This window comes from Microcebus murinus, chromosome 5 (assembly GCF_040939455.1).
Source record: "Microcebus murinus isolate Inina chromosome 5, M.murinus_Inina_mat1.0, whole genome shotgun sequence".
NCBI lineage: Eukaryota > Metazoa > Chordata > Mammalia > Primates > Cheirogaleidae > Microcebus > Microcebus murinus.
In genome coordinates, this window is record NC_134108.1 from 102,087,301 (window position 1) to 102,105,656 (window position 18,356).

The window sequence follows — 18,356 nt, forward strand, 5'->3', positions numbered from 1 at the left end:
TTTCCATTTGCTTCTGCAAAGCCAGGCATTCTAGAAAACATCATGTACTTAGGATCAGACACTCTAGAAGTACCATATATCCAAGACCAATTTTTATGTCCGTTTCTTGGCTTAGATATTCCCTAATAGTATTAATTCAACTGGGTGACATTGTCCCTGCCTATAAATTCTTAAAAGAGAGTTCTTTTTACTACTCAGAGTCAAGGTAAAAAGGTTCCTTGTCACTTTTCTCTGCCAGTCAGTGGATTTTTTTTCTCATCTACTCTTTCACTGATGTTACATTCCTTTGAAAGCTCTGGCTTTATATGGGGGAATCTCAGTTTCAATTCCAGTGTTTCTTTGACCCAAGGTCTTGTTTTCTGTTCCCACGGGGACATTAAAAACTAAGCCACAACTTCCAGTTAAATGTGGCAGAAAAGGGAAAAACAAGAAAGAAAAAACAGGAGAGAGGATGACAGCACCAGAATTTTGGAAGGTGGAGAGCAAATGGATGAGAAGTAACTGATTTAGCAATCAGAACGCTGAAACCTAAGCCAGCAGTGGAGAAACTCATAATCAAGTTAATTCATATGCAGAACCCTGAGCGACTTAGAAATCTGAGGCACCATGTAACCCTGAAAGTGGGTGAATATGATGCTAAAAGCAAGATTATTGTTTGAAAGTCTGTATAGCAGAAGTTAATGCTCCTCCTCATTTCCCACCCTTGAAGACGAGGTTTATCCTCTAGAGAGGCTACACCTGAGAGTCTTTTGACTGGGGGCTAGAAGGCACAGCTGAGGACAGGGATACTGTACTGCATTCAAGAGAGTTAATGCAAAGTCTACATACTGAACAAGGATATCCTAGTCCATTTCCCCCCTTGGTTCTGAGAACCTCAGTGGCCAAGCTTATACCCTCCAGGCAGGAGTCTGGGAGAGTCTTCTCTGGAGAGGTTGAACAGCCTAAAAGAACATAAATCTGTCCAAGAGGTGAGCCCCCAACAGAATTATACAGTCAGATCATCCCACACAAGCATAAAACTTCCAGTCATATTTTTAGGTTACTTCATAATAACCTGTTCTTAAATATGAGTAGACAGGCCGATGCGGTGGCTCACGCCTGTAATCCGAGCACTCTGGGAGGCCAAGGCGTGTGGATTGCTCAAGGTCAGGAGTTCGAAACCAGCCTGACCAAGAGCAAGACCCTGTCTCTATTAAAAAATATAGAAAGAAATTAATAAGCCAACTAAAAATATACAGAAAAAAATTAGCTGGGCATGGTGGCACATGCTTGTAGTCCCAGCTACTTGGGAGGCTGAGGCAGAAGGATCTCTTGAGCCCAGGAGTTTGAGGTTACCGTGAGCTAAGCTGATGCCACGGCACTCTAGCCAGAGAAACAGTGAGACTCTGTTTCAAAATATATATATATATGAGTAGACAGGCAGTTATGCACAGATATTTGAGCAAAGCCTATGAAAGAAAGACTAAAATAAAAATGAAAATGGAAGAAACAGACACAAGTCATAAAAGTTGGAAAGAACTCTAAAAAATGTTATTGAAATCCTTGGAAGAGATAAATGAAGATATTATATCCATAAAACAAGAATGGGTGCCGGGAAAAGGAACATTTAAGAACATGAAGGTGCTCTTAGAAAATTAAAGTGTGAAGACTCTTAATAATAGGAGTTTCAGAACAAAGAAAATAGATGAGTTGAAATTATCAAGGAAAAAAATTCAAAAAATTTTTTAAGAACAGAAGGACATGGTTTTCTAGACTGAAAGAGCTCATCCATACCCAGCACGATGGTTTTGAATAGAGTAACATCATGGCAAGTCACTGGGAAGTTTCGTAACATTAGGAACAAAGAAGTAATCCTATAAATTTCTAGAAGGAGAAAACACAAAGGCTCCAGAATCAGAGAGGCGCCAGAGGCCTACCCTTTAAAATACGTATTTGGGACTGTGTTTATTGTATTCTCATCCAACATTCTAGGTATTTATGCTGGGAGCAGTGCTTGTTCAGATAATGAAGTTTATAATATTTCCTGAATAGCTAAAATGTGAGTTCTGTGGAAGCAGGAATCCTGTTTTCACACATGTATTCATGTTCATAGAACAGTGTCTGGAATGTATTAGGTGCTCAATAAATATTTGTTAGATGAATGAATAAATCAGAACTCTACATTGATTTTTAAAACCTAATAAGGCTTCATTATTTTTCATGGCTGTATTGTATCCCATGATATGAATGCATCTTAATGTATTTAACTTTACTGATGAACCCATTGGCTCTTTCCAGTGTTTTATATGATTTATATAATATTGAATGAAATTCGTTGTCCGCATAGCTCATCAAAACTCTTTTTAAGTATAGCGAAAGGATAATTCCTACAAGGAAGTTTGCTAGGTCAAAAGGAATGATGTAACTGATAAAAGGGAAAATGATGCAAAGTAAGGCTCAGAGTGTACAGGACTGTGAAGAAGGCCCATTTGAGTGTCACCTGTCACTCCTAGGTGCCCAAGGCTATAAGTGCATCCCAAGGGCCATTCACCTATAACACTAGGCTTGATAAAGAGAAGCTATTTTGCTTTCAGCTTGTTCTGTCTTAAAAGTTTAAAATGAACCTGCTGTTTGCTTATACAGCTTCCAGGCACAAGATTGAAAAATGATCTTAAGGAAAAACAGATTAAGAGTCCGGAATAGGTCAACTGCAGACAGCTGATGAAAAGATCCACCAGACGACCAATTGTTTGTTTGCTGATAACCATAGTAGCAAGTCATGATGACTTGCACAAAGCTTGCTTTCTGCCACCAGCCCCCTTCACCCTTTCCCTTTAAAAGTTGCTCATAAGCACAGAAAGATGAGATGGTCTTTGAGACAATAATCCACCATCGCCGCAGGCTGCCAACACTTGAATAACACTTGCCTCTTGTACTTGGTTCTCAGGTGGGAGGCAGCCGAACCTGCATTCAACCTGCATTTGGCAACAGGGCCTTTTCTCTGCTTAGGGCTCTCCATTGTGGCCTCTCACTGGGCCTAGTCACGACCCAAACTCCAAATCTTTACCCAACCAATCTATGTGCCATTTCCTCAGAGCCAAACCTAGTGCTAAGTACCCAACCTAGTACCAGTCACACTCTTGTTTCTGTGATATATATCAATAAACACAACAGGCAAGGTTACTGCTTTCATGGAGCTTCCATTTTAGTTGGAGAGACAGGCAATAAAAAAGTAAGTAAATGAATATATTATGTAATTTTTAAATCTTGAATGAGCGTTAAAAGAAAATAAATATTGTATGAAAGGTGAAAGCGAAGATGGGGGTAGGGGCATTAGATAGGTTGGTGAGGGGAGAATTGAGCTGAGTACTGAGTGAGAAGAGCCTTTCACATGAAGATCTGAAACAGGAGCATTCTAGGCAAAAGAAACAGCTAATGTAAAGGCCCTGAGGCCAAAAGAGCCTTGACATGAATGCCTATTTAAAAGGAAAGTTCTCACCTATCAGGAATATACTGGATAATGCAATATATACAATTATAAACACACTGTGCATTTTTTCCTTTTTGGTGGGAAACATAAATAGAATTTATCAGAATTCTATATAAATCTGTAGCAGTATTACAAACAGTACTCTGTGCTATGTACATGTAGAGCTGCTTATTTTATACATATCTACTATCAATAATAAAAACAAATTTTGATTAACCATGGTAGGAAAAAGACTATAATTATCTTTCCATTCTTTTTCTTTTCTTTTCTTTTCTTTTTTTTTGAGACAAGAGCCTCACTTTGTTGCCCAGGGTAGAGTGAGTGCTGTGGCGTTAGCCTAGCTCACAGCAACCTCAAACTCCTGGGTTCAAGCAATCCTGCTGCCTCAGCCTCCCAGGTAGCTGGGACTACAGGCATGTGCCACCATGCCCGGCTAACTTTTTCTATATATATTAGTTGGCCAATTAATTTCTTTCTATTTATAGTAGAGATGGGGTCTTGCTCTTGCTCAGGCTGGTTTTGAACTCCTGACCTTGAGCAATCTGCCCGCCTCGGCCTCCCAGAGTGCTAGGATTACAGGTGTGAGCCACCACGCCTGGCCTCCATTCTTTCTAGAGAAAAATGATATCACAAAATTACTGTAATATGAAGAGGTAAATAAAAATCATACAACCTACACTTAAGATTTTTACACTTCATTATATGTAAACTTTACCTCAAATAAAAAATAAGAATTATAAACAAATATGATCTTTTATTAACGATATGCATATTGACGTACTGGAGGGAATTGTACTGACGTCTACAACTTGCTGTGTCTGAGATTTATCAAAAAACTGAGATGGATTTATGAATGGTTAGAGGAATAGATGGGTAGATGTGACAAATATAGCAAAATGTTAAGGGTTGAATTTAGGTGATAGGTATATGGTGTTCACTGTAAAGTTCTTTTTACTTTGCTATAGGTTTGAAAAATTTCATAATAAACTGTTGGGGGGAAAAGTATGCAGCCAAAAAATACAGAGGAAAAAAGAATTATAGACGTGGGTCAAGCAGTTAATTCATTGAAATATTCTGTTTTTCTGGATTTTGTGATGTCCATAGTATTTGTCAGCTTTTAAAAATGTTTTATTTGTTGTGATTTCTTTTACCATTGTTAATAAATATTCATTTTCACACCTAATTTTGTATTTTATTTTTTTAAAGAGAATCCCCAAATTGTATAAGCTTTAGGCCCCACAAAACCTGGATCCACGGCTGGGCGCAGTGGCTCATGCCTGTAATCCTAGCACTCTGGGAGGCCGAGGTGGGTGGATCATTGAGCTCAGGAGTTAGAGACCAGCCTGAGCAAGAGTGAGACCCTGTTTCTACCAAAAATAGAAAAACAAACAAAAAAACCACAAACCTGGATTCAGTCCTGCCTGGTGCACAGCTGACATTCTGAAGTGCCTTTTCACTTTCCCTTTGGAATCTCCAATCTCCATAACCTTAAGATTCCCTTCATCTCTCCTGTGTTGAAGCTCCTGTTTACTAGATCCTGCATCTTCTTATCTTCTTCATTCTTGAATTCACTTTCCTTTTGGTGGATCATATGTTCCAGTAGCTTCCCAAGAAAGGTTACATAAGAAACTTATTCTGAAGCCCTTGCAATTATGCAATTATCTTTATTCTTCTTTCCCACTTGAGTGATAATTTGCCTGAGTATATAATTCTAGGTTAGCAATAATTTTCCTCCAGAATTTTAAAGGCATTTTCCAATTGTCTTCTAGCTTGCAGTATTGCTATTGGGAAACCTAAAGCCAGTCTGACTTCTGTTGCTTTATTTAGGACCTATTTTTCTATCTCTGGAAAACTAAAGGATCTTTTTTTAACCCCTAGGGTTCTGAAATTTCATGATGATGTGACTTGATGTGAGTTAATTTCCATCCATTGGTGTTGGGCACTAAGTGGGCCCTTTCAATCTGAAAACCTATGTGTTTAAGGTTTGGAAAATTTTAAAGAATTATTAAAAACTGATATTTTTCTTTATTTTTCTCTTTTCTCTCCCCCTGAAACTCCTGAGCAAGTCTTCAATTTTTCTTATCTTTTCTATCCTATTTTCATTTCTTGGTCTCTGCTTTTCTTTCTGGTACTAGCTTAGACTTTATCATCAATCTTTTAAAAAAGTTTTTCATTTTTTTCTTTCTAATTTCCAAGATCTCTGTTTTTTTTTCCTTGACTATTCTCTTTTAAATGCCATCTTTTAAAAATATAATAATTATTTTTTTAACTCCTATAGTTGAATGGAAACTTTTTCTTATTTTATAGTTTCAATATCTTATTAAAAAAAAATAAAAAAAATAAAAAATATCTTATCTCTCTCAGAATTTCAAATATAGGTGTGGAGTTTTTTGTTTGTTTTGTTTTTGGTTGTGTTGTTGAAGTTTTCTTTCTTCCTGTAAACTTTCTGTTTTATCCAGGTTTCTTTTTTTTCTGTTAGTTTTGGCCTCTATCTTTCATAACAGAGACTGTCATCTGTGGCTATTGGCTCATTTTTAAAGTTGGAAGACTAAAAACCTGAAGAGATGCTCTGATATCATGGGTATAGTTTATCAATCGTGAAATCTGCTGTAGGACAATCTGGGATGTTTCATCAAGAAACGGATGGGGCAAATATTTTTAGCTCTCTTCTTTTACTCTAGTCAAATTTCTCAGAGAAGATACTTACTTAGTCTTTTGCCTGGATGGTAAAATTGTCCAATCTTTTCCTACTGTCAAATGACTAGTGCAATATGGCACCCACTGTCACAATCTGCAGGAAAAGAATTCCAAAGTTTCTCAAGCTGAGTCAGTTAAACAAACTTATTGTAGAGTACAAGTGATGCATGTGTTCGTTTTATTTTTTTTTGTTTTTTTTTTTTACTACTAAAAGGGCACTACTATACTTAAAAAAAAAAATCATACCGAGTCATTTAGGGTCTTTACACACATCAATTATTATTGGCATTTGTTTCAGTCTATCAATTACTTTTGCTAAAGGCTGCAATAGTTGAACCCTTCCATAATTGAGCTTACACCCATTTGCACTGCAAATACAGTACAATTGAGTGTTATTAATCGGAATTCATTGAATGTGGCTAGTCTCTATACACATTCCACTTTGGTTTTCTTGTGTTCAGTCTGTCTACAACTGACGAGTGAGGAGCCACCTCAAGCTACAGGTTGTGCTGCTTTCATTAGAGGGAATAATCCCACGTGTATTGAGAGCTGGTCTTTGACCATGAGGAGCCAGCGTGAAAAGAGAGTAATAGCAACTACACTGGAAAAAGAAAATTCAACCAAAGACCTCTTAATTGAGGGCACTGAATTTGTGTTTATGGTCACATTCAGTACATCTAGAGCCACCTTCCTCCCCTTCATGATTTGACTCTCAGATAATTAGTTCATAATTTATCTGCCATTTAGTTAAAAGGAGTTTTCATTTTTACTTTATTCTTTCTGGTGTGCTGTGAAACCATAAGTTCCTGTTCCAGTTTACTCAGTGAGTTATCATCAAATTGATCATCAGCATCGTGTAAAAACCCAAAAGGTAGGGGGAATTTTCATTTTAGACTCATATGTTTACTTGTTATGTTTCTCAAATCACAATTCTTTCCCCACTCTTGGTTCCAGTCCTTCACTTGTGCTTTAACAAAGCAAAGTTCAAAACACCTTCTTTGTATTTATCTGGTCCCTTCCTAGGCGGCATTAGCAGATATACTTGGGGGTTTGGCCCATTTATTGGTGGGACTCTTACCTATGCCTCATTATTTTTACTCACCCTTTGGTCCTGCCCCCATGGAGTTATGTGACAGGGAGTAATTATCATGAGATCAAATGGCTTGTGATAGAACTATAGGCTTCCTCATCCCTGTTCAAGAGCTAGTGAAAAGCCTCAGCTATGAAATGAGGGGTCAATTCCTCCATCTTTCTCTACCTGCTGCTGGGGGGAGATCGGCAAGTTGGAAGGACCATTTTGTGTTTGGATGATAAACCCATTCTTGAATCATGCTAGCTGTGAAGTTGTGTTTCCAAACCAGATGCTTAGGAATCAGGAATGCTATAATTCCGCACACCTTCCTAAGAGTTGATTCTGTAATGATTGCTTCAGCATTAATTGTTGTGAGAACATACTTTTGGCCCTAACGGGCTGGACAGCAGCGAAATACAATCTACCTGCAATAGGCAGGGCCGTTGCCCCCAGGCACAGCAGTGGGGAGGGAAAGGCCAGCCTCACAGGCTTATTGAAAGTAGCATGTTGGCTATTAAACACCCTGGGCTCTTGCCCATGCCTATGCAGCGGCCATTCCTCCGTGATCACTCTGTTCATGTGCCCACTTGTCTGCCTCCCTCATCTTGTCAGAACATGGACAGCTTTGTTCCACAGGATTTCTCACCAGGGATTTGATGGCATCCACTTGAGCAATCAGGGAGCTTAATTCTGTGAGAAAGAATTACCAGTCAATTGAATCTACAACATTTTGCCCTGTGCAGGCAAAATGCCAGCAGCCAAGCCAGTGGCCTACACATTAACCACAGCCCAGGAATGTGAATACAGGAAAGAACCTTCTGTGTGATTGCCAGAGCCCAGGCTCAAGTCACGGGTACTGCCTTTAATTCTGCCCACTGGGATGAGGTCCCTCATTCTCCTTTCGAAGTCGTCCCCCAGGCGGGTGTATGTAAGAAGACTGCCATGATGGGCGGTTTTAGACACCGGCAGCGGCTGTCATTCAGAACGGAGCCTCTTCGGCAATGATGCTGGGTGTCTGCAGGGGGTGCTCTTGCCCAGGGCCTGCCCCGCAGTGCCGGAAGACCCGACGAACCTCCGTGGGCCTGGGCTTTCCTATCCCTCTTTTGTTTGAACAAGACAGATTCCATTTTGCACAGCTTGCGACCCAGAAGTCCTTGATGTCCCTTTGTTGCTTTAGGTTCCATAAGCAGCTGGTAACTGACATTCAAAGGGAGCACCATGGTCATTCTCAGCACCAGAAGCCAGAAGCCAAGCCCTTCTCTCTCGCGAATCCCAAAAAGGTTCCAGCCACTATAGGTTATGAGAACACGAGTCACATGTCGTATTCTCATCTGTGACGGGCCCAGAGGAAGGGTGGCAGGCATCGCTGTTTGCAAGGCTTCCGAGGCATTGGGTGGTTCGGGTCATATACAAATTCTGATGCCTTCCTAATAATCTAATACCCAGATGTGGGCTGCTGTCTCTGAGGCTCCAGATGCCCATTAATATTAATATTTATGCCTGCTGTTTAGCGGTGGGGGGCTTGAAGATCATCAAAAGCCTCTGCCTGGTCCAGGGTCCCTACCTCTAGAGGCCCCATGTAGATCCAAACCGTGTCTTGGAGGACCCCTGAATTTTCTGTGCTTGATGGTGCATCCCTTTCAGCCAAAATATCTAGAGAAGACAGAGTTTTAGGCACAGTTGTCTCTGAACTACCCGTAATTAATGTGTCGTCATTGTATAGAGTAACTTCAATATCTGAATGAGGCTACCTATTAAAATACTGTTCTATCAGATTATGGCAGGTTGCTGGGGAATGGCTGTCTCACTGTTGCAGAACCAAAGGAGTTCCTGGCCTTGTCAAATGAGGGTTAACTAAACATAGAGTTGTCAGATTTAGCAAATACAAATACAGGACACCTAGTTAAATTTAGATTTTAGAGACGTAATAAATAATTAAAAAAATTTTTTTTAGAGACTGGGGATAGGAGGAGGGGGTCTCACTATATTGCCCAGGCTGGATTCAAACTCCTGGGCTCAAGTGATCTTCCAGCTTCAGCCTCCAGAGTAGCTGGCACTACTGGCACTGGCCACCACACCCAGCAAAATAATTTTTTAATGTGTGTCCCCAATATTGCATAGGACCTACTTATACTAAAAATTGATTTTTTCTATTTCTGAAATTCAAATTTAAGTGGACATCCTGTATTTTATCTGGACACCCTAACTGTAGAAAGAAAACCCAAGTGATCTAAAAGACGTTAGAGTAGACGGTCAGTATCACTGCATGGAGATAACCATCATTAAGGGTCTGGGGTATATCTTTCCATAAACTTTTATGAATATGCACAACTATTTATGTGTGTGTTCAAATTCTAGCTCCTCCCATTGCTAAGTGGGTGGCCTTGGAAGAGTTGCCTAACCTCTCTGGGTCTTAGTTTCCTTATCTGTAAAATGAGGATAATAATAGGATCCGTCTCACAGAGTATTAATGGGGGTTAAATGAGTCTGACACATAGAAGACACTAAATGATTGCTATCCATTATCAGTAATGATAATTATTAATATTATATATCATGTCTTAAAAGTTCAAATGGAGATATACAATATGAATTGTTCTATACTTCCCTTTTTTCACCCTTTATCTTATTTAGTCTTTTTCACAGATACATACAATTCCTTTATCTATTTATTTATTTAAAAGCAAGCATGAAAATGAGGTTTATTGAGAGAAAGATAGGATCATAGGGCTAGGGCAAGGGCAAGATATAGGTCTACAGAGCATGACACATATACACCACACATGACAACCAGACCCGTTGTCACAGCACAGGGAGAGCAAAGGGAAGGGTGCAAAAAGGAAAGCTCCTTTTGTAAAAAAATTAGTTTCTATTGATGCTAATTTAGACTATTTTCAACACTTTTCATTTCTGAATATTGGTGCGGCAAACATCTTTGTGGTGCAATGATTGTCTGAAAGTGCTTCCTCTGGGTTGTCTGGACCATGAGCCAGCTGGGACTCAGGGCTTCTCCTTCCTGACTTCTCCCAGTGCACAGGACTGCACCTAACCACTGCCAGCACAACCAGTGGCTCCCTGACCCAGGTGCAGGCAGCTGGCATTCCCAGACAACACGGCAATGGCAAAAGGGCTAAGCCTAGGGGACTTGGATGCAAAGTTTTAGGGGGCAACAAAATCTCAGTAATCAAGTAACATTTTAATGCAGTATTAAAAAAAAACAGTATTAATGCAAAATCCATAATAAACAACTCTCAAATTTTAAAGAAAAAGGATGAGCAACAGGGCCATATGGAATAATATTGGATTTTACATTAATTTTTATTTTTAAAAATATTTCATTAAAATAGAATTAATCTTGATTACTGAGTTTTTTGGTGCCGAGGATGCATGCCTCATTTGCCTCTTTGTAAGTCCAGGCTGTGGCTGGCACATATCCAGATGGCACAATGTCCAAGCTCGAGCTTCATCGATGGGTGGTTCTCATGCTTGCCTAAAAGGGGACCCCTCAGGGAATGGGGACCCTCTCATGGAACACAGACTCATATTGCATATACAGTAGACTTATTGGTCTCAGCATAACTGTCCAGGGGCAAATGGGTCTACGGGGATAATAGGCCTTTTGTTGATCCTGACCTTTCCATTAAAGCCTATTCTTTAATCCACACCAAGTGTGATAAATTCCTGAACCCTGTTATTCAATGGGAGTCAATCTTGAAAGGATCTGTCTAACAATACAAACCTTATATATTAATATATGGTTTTGTAAACATTTAAGAATACATCTGTACTATAAATTTCTAGAAGTGGAATTGCTGGTGCAAATGATATGTGCTTTACAAGTTTTGATAAATATAGCCAATTTCCTCTCCTGAAATAATGTATCAATTTACATTCCCACTAAAAGTATGTAAGTATAAATTTTTCCATATAATTGACAATATTGAAAATTATAGCACTTTTTAATTTCTGCTAATCTTAGAGATAAAATAATATTCCATTTTTTGTTTTAATTTCTATTTCCTAATTATGAGCAAGATTAAGCAACTTTTATCTTTCTGTGTGTTTATAAAGAAATAGTATGAGTAAATTCCCTAGTCTAATTTTTCAAGTAAATTGTTGATTTTTCTTATTGATTTGTTAATGTTCTTTAGATATTAAGGAAAATAACTCTCTGGCTATTATAGGTATTGCAAATATTATCCACGATTTATTGTTTATTTGTTGAGTTTTTAAATGATTTTTCCCCTGAAGAAATGCTTAATATTTTTATTTAGTTAAAGTTATCGATTTTTTCCTTTATGGTACTAAATGTTATATTGTATATAGGAAGACCTTTCTCACAATAAGTCTGTATGCTATTTACCTATGTTTTCTTCTAGTACCTTTATGGATTTGTTTCCTCTATTTAAATCCATCTAGGATTTATTTTGTGAAGAGAGTAAGAGAATACCTTTAGAGAGTAAGAAAGACCTTTTTTAAATGACTCACAAACATGATGTATTGAAAACCTATTTTCTCCCACTGATTTGAAATGCCACCCATATCACATTTAAAATTTTTGTTTGTACATGGGGCTTTTCCTGACCTCTTTAATTTGTTATAATTGTCTGTATTTCTGAACTAGCATTAAATTGTTTGAAATAAGGTAGATTTTTAATATGTTTTAGTATTTAGTGTTTGTTTTCCCTGGAGTTAATAATTGTCATTACCTTTTCTCTATTTGCTCAGTTGTTTTTCTTAATGTCATTATTATTAATTCAACCTCAAAGTCTTTGCTGGTTTATAAATCCCTTCTCAGGATTGATTATTTTATCAATTTTATCTTCCTGAAAAAAATTATGAACTTGTTGCTCTCCATGACTGGTGTATATTTGTCTCCCTTTGTCTTTTGTCCTGGTGTCCTGGGATTCCCTTAGCCTGTCTCCTGTGATAGAGCTCTAGTTTCCTGGACATGATATCTCCCCCCAAGTTTTTTTTTTTTTTTTTTTTTTTTGGTTTAGAATCATGTTTGAGTAAGGCATACCCTTCCATAGCTTCATAAGGAAGGGTACATGGGAAGTAAATTTTTTTTTTTTTTTTTTTTTTTTTGAGACAGAGTCTCACTTTGCTGCCCAGGCTAGAGTGAGTGCCGTGGCGTCAGCCTGGCTCACAGCAACCTCAAACTCCTGGGCTCGAGTGATCCTTCTGCCTCAGCCTCCCGAGTAGCTGGGATTACAGGCATGTGCCACCATGCCCGGCTAATTTTTTCTATATATATCAGTTGGCCAATTAATTTCTTTCTATTTATAGTAGAGACGGGGTCTCGCTCTTGCTCAGGCTGGTTTTGAACTCCTGACCTTGAGCAATCCGCCCGCCTCGGCCTCCCAAGAGCTAGGATTACAGGCGTGAGCCACAGTGCCCGGCCGGGAAGTAAATTTTTTCACATGTAAAAATGTCTTTATTTCACTCTCATACTTGAAAAATGGCTGGACATGGTTTCTCTAGGTTGAAAACCATTTTACTCCAGGTTTTGAAGACATTGTCCTATTGCTTTCTAGCTTTCTGTTGAGAAGTCAGACGTCTTTTATATGGATCTTGTGGGTTCCTCTCTAGAAATTTGGAAGATCTTTTTCTTGGTGAAATCTGAAATTTCACAATGATATGCCTTTGTAGGGGTCTATTTTTTTTGGAGACAGTCTCACTCTGACACCTGGGATAGAGTGCCATGGTGTCAGCCTAGCTCACTATAATCTCAAACTCCTGAGCTCAAGCGATTCTCCTGCCTCAGCCTCCCAAGCAGCTGGGATTACAGGTGGGCACCACTACAGCCAGCTGATTATTCTGTTTTTAGTAGAGACAGGGTCTCACTCTTGTTCAGGCTGGTCTCAAACTCCCGACCTCAAGCAATCCTCCCACCTCGCCCTCCCAGAGTGCTAGGATTATAGGCATGAGCCACCATGCATGGCCTATTGGTCTATTTTAATCTTGGAGCTGTACTCTTTTAATTTGGAAACTCATACTCTTCATTTCTGGAATTATTTCCTTAATGATATTTGCCCTTTCATATGTACTGTTTATTCTTTCTGGAACTCCTGTTGTTTGGATCTTGGACCACCTGGACTAGGCTTCTAATTTTCTCATCTTTTCTCTCCTATTTTCTACCTCTTTGTCTTTGTCCTCTCCATCCTGGGAGATTTTCTCAACATCATCTTCAAAATCTTCTGTAGATTAAAAAAGAATCTCTGGTATCATGTTTTTAATTTCCAAGGGCTCTCTCTCATTCTTTTCTCCCTGAACAGCTTTTCTTTGTAGCATTCTGTCTTTATTTTATGGATACTATATCACAATAATTTTTCATTTCTCTAAGGATGTTGTGATGGTTAATTTTACATGTCAACTTTGCTGAACCCAAGGGGTTCCCAGATACTTGGTTAAATGTCATTCTGGGTCATCATGGGGTGTTCCTGATGAGATTAACATTTGAATCAGTAGACTAAGTAAAACTAATTGCCCTCACCAATGTGGGTGAGCCTTATCCATTGAAGACTTGACTAGAACAAAATAGCTGAGCAAGAGAGAATTTGCTCTTTCTGCCTGATGGACATCAATATTCTCCTGCCTTCAGTGATAAGGAGAACTTTGGAACTTAAAATCTTCAGTTCTCTTTGTTCTTAGACTATAGATCTTGGGACTTCTCAGCCTTCATAATTGTGTGAACCAAGTCCTTATAATAATCTCCTCCCTGTATATATCTACATACCTGCATATCTATCTGTCTGCCTATCCATCTACCTCTTATTGGTCCTATTTCTCTGGAGAATCCTGACATTAATGATAAGTTTTGTCTTGTTTATTTTAGTTTTCTTCTTCTTGCATAACTGTATAATTCATTTCCTCCAATTTTCCTTTTTCCATTTGCACATTTTAGTTTCTATGATTCATGTTATACATTTTTCCTCAGGTGCCTGGTGGTCTTTAAGCTGATTGGAAGTTTTGACAGCATAGGGAAGGATTTGTAGGGCGTTCTGGTTGGATGGTTTCATTGGGGCAATCCTTGGTGTCTGTATCTTTATGTTTTTACTCGGGGACTGATCAGATTCCCCAGACAGGCCTTTTCCAATCTCCTTCTGGGAGGATGAAAGTCAGGCTGCCAGTGTTCTACGAGCAGAGGTAGAAGGCAGGAGTTTCCGCCTCCAGTACTTACAACCTAATTCTGTTTTCTGTCTGGTGTCCCGCCTTCAAGTGTGCCCAGTATGCACGAGACCAGAAATCTCCCTCACCCCCCACCCACACCCCCAGCTTATCCTTTCCACAGAATAAACCTTCAGTCTTTCGTGGGGAGGCAGGGAGCTGGAAGGATATCCAGGGCTCTAACTGCTTCGTGAACAGCACTTCCATCAGGTCTCTTTGTTTAGTCCATCCTTCCTTTCCAAAGGTAAGTGGTTCCACCCATTCCTTAGCCTTTGGGGGATTCTGTAGTGTAGATTGGTTTGATTCTTATCTTTCCCCACTGCAACACTAGGATTCTATTTGCTCAGATCTGAGTCATTTACTTATAGGGTGGTTATTCATTTTTGTATATTTATTTTTTAATTGGACACTGTAGCGCATTTTTTTTTTTTTGAGACAGAGTCTCGCTTTGTTGCCCAGGCTAGAGTGAGTGCCGTGGCATCAGCCTAGCTCACAGCAACCTCAAACTCCTGGGCTCAAGCAATCCTGCTGCCTCAGCCTCCCCAGTAGCTGGGACTACAGGCATGTGCCACCATGCCTGGCTAATTTTTTCTATATATATATTAGTTGGCCAATTAATTTCTTTCTATTTATAGTAGAGACGGGGTCTTGCTCTTGCTCAGGCTGGTTTCGAACTCCTGACCTGGAGCAATCCGCCCGCCTCGGCCTCCCAGAGTGCTAGGATTACAGGCATGAGCCACCGCGCCCAGCCTGTAGCGCATTTTTTTACTCTTAAGTTTTCAAAGATGATATCAAGACCTCTGCAAATAATGAAAATTTTCTTTTCCCTACTAATTTTTATACCTCCTATTTCTTTCCCTTCTGTAATGACACTGGCTTATACCTTCAGCACACTGTGAAACCGTAGCAGTGACATGGGCAGCCTTGTCTTTTTCCTAGAGTTACTGGGATTCCTTTAGTATTTCACTATTAAGCATGATGCTGGTTTGGGTTTAATTGCATATGTTTGTTCTGTTGCGGAAATATCCTTCTTTTTTATTAAGAAATTTTTGTCAGACATGAATGTTAAATTTTTTCCAAATATCTTTCTGTCCCCTGTGGGTTTTTAAAACCCATATTCATGAGTGAAATTTGTCTGTAATTTTCTATTCAATGCTGTATTTTTCAGGTTTTGGTATCAGTGTAGTACTGGTTTGGTGAAAATGAGTATGAAAGCTTGCTTTCCCACTTATACTTTTGAGCAGTTTGACAGCATTAGAACTCCATGGTGAGTAGTTTTAAAAAGTATAGTGTTCAGTACTTGGACAGATTGGCCCTCCACCCTCCATCAAATCAATTCATAGTTCATAGGGTGGTGCCTATGTCTAAATCAGCTCTGTAAGCTGGAGTTCCCCCAGGCACAGAGGTAATATTAAATGAAAGATGTGAAATTTACTTTCTAGAAACTTCAGGGAGCCGGAAAAGGAGGAGAAGGAAAAGGAAAAGGAGGAGGAGGAAGTTAATTGTGTTGTTTGGACAAGAATTTAGTTCAACAGACTATGTTTTTCTTTAGCCAAGCATAAGACAGGCCTGATAAAATAGGACAAAGTGGAAGGAATTTCTAATTCTCCTTTCTCCAAAGCCCTCAAACTTGGCTTTGGAAACCAAAAAATTCTGTGGTCTCCCCAGTTGCCTTGGTAGAAGCTTTCCCAGAGGAAATATGTGAGGCCCTTTCTGAGCCTCTGGAACAAGGTCTGGGCTTGGTACTTGGTGACAAACAGCAAAGCACTGTGTAGGTTTAGTGACTTGCCGATCCCTTTACTCTGATGAAGATGGTGTGCAGTGCATTGTATCGGCTGAACCTGGCTGTCTAATTCAAGACCTAGTGTGGCTTTTCAGTTTATCTACTTCCTGGGGAAATGTTAAGGTGGAAGGTTGTAGAAAAAGTTCAATATATTGTAATGAGAAAGTCCTGAATATATCTTCAAATGGGAGTTGCTGCTTCCAGAGGCTTGACTCCACCATCAGTGGCTGAATGGATGACTGCGTGACTCCAACAATTCTCCAAGTGTGAAGATGTCTTCAGGTTTTAAGTGGGGCTTGGGACTTAGAGCATCTCTCTATTCCATTTTGACTGTCATAATTGGGAGAGAGACAGTATAGCTCAGGTGACGGACAGCATCGACTCTGGATTCTGGGAGATCTAGTGGCAATCTCCTTTCTGCTCTAATTAGCTCTATGAATTGGCCAAATTAGTGAACATCCCTGAGCTTCAGCTTTTCTGTAAAATGGGGACAGGCATAGTACCTACTTCACAAAGCTGATGTGAAAATGAAATGAGATGTTGGGTAAAAGGTTTATGACAGGTTGTCTGGCCCATAAGTGAGGGCTTATTACATATCAGTTACTGTTATTGTTGTTATTCTATACGCCGTCTCAGACTGATATTTATGTCAATAAATGAATAAATAAATGAAAAGCTCCTGCCTTTGGAGAGAGGTTGGGGAAAGGCCTATCTGGGAGTTAGCAGCTGGGAACTCACTTGAACCAATTCGCTTGATGGCCACCAGGAAGATGCTGATCCCTGACCTTCTGGTTCTCACTTCCATGTCTTTTGTCTTAGGGGAAACAGTGGAACTTCTCAGATGCCTAAGTTCTCTCCTCTGAGAGTGGACTGGGGTCTTTATTCTGGTTCCAGATGGAGAGACTGAACTCCAGGTCAGCAAATCTGGCTGCTGCTCCTGATTGGTCATTAGCAGAGCAAAGACTACCTTGGGGGAGTCACCTGTCCCCTGCATCACCTGAGACTTCTCTGGTCATCACACCGCCCCTCGGCAGCTTCTCCTGACAGCACCGTGTGGCTCAGCGCTCTGCCCTCTGACTCTAACCCCGGGTAGGTTCTCTTTCCAACTGGAATAGCAGGACTGGTGCTGATGGAGCAGTTTGCCCTCTTTGCAATGTCTTCCCTCTCCTGTGCTTTCTCAGGGCCCCCCAGTCTGTGCCTCCGCCAGTTACCCTGTGATTTCCCATCTTCTTCCACTCGTCTTCCCATTCAAATGAGATTTTAAATCCCTCATTCACAAAATGTAACAACTGAATCAAATTACTTAGAGTATGTGTTCAGCTCTTTTGCTTGTAATAAGTTTTCCTCAAATAATTCTCTTCCCCCAGAGACAGGGTGGGTTGCACAACTATTGTGAAAAGCTCACATGGTCATTATGGGAATCAGGGTTCTGTAGGACCCATCACAGCTTCCCATCTGGGCCTCATTGGAACTATACACAGCTCAGAAACCAGAAGAGGGCTTAGGACACAGAGCCTGGGGGACAGGGGCTTGTCCCCATCTCAGCAGCAGATTCCCCACTCTTTGACATGACAGTGACAGTCTCCTTCTGCCTCTACTTCTGACACTTTTATTACTACCAGATTACCCCTAACTCTTGTTTTCACTGTCTCATGGCCTCTGTTATCTCTAAGCTCGTGGTTCTGAGTGGCTTCTGCTGCCTCATGGCACTGTCTCCTCTCTGTGAGCAGGAGTTTCCACTGCAGAGCTTCTCATGGCCTGCTGGCCGGGCCACTCAGGGGCTGACCTTGCATCGGCTTTCCACCCCTGATGCACTTACTAGTGGCCACGGAGGACATGTGGCTCTGGACTTGCTCCTTAGTGCAGGGACATGGCAGGGACCGTGGGTGTGCCCAGCACTCTGAGCTTGGCTTTATGCAGGAAACGCCATTATCCTTTCCACGAGCATGAAAGGGTTAAATTGGAATTTCAGTGATTCCCAAACCAGGTGATTAGCAGAATCTCATAGGCATATTTTTAAAAATACAGATTCCTAGAAGCTACTTGTCTGCAAAATGGGGACAGTACTAACGCCTACCTCATTAAATTGGTGTGGCTTATTTTTTCAAAAAAATTTCTTTCTGCCATGTTTGTAATGACAAATTTTTAGAAACCTAGGGTCCCCC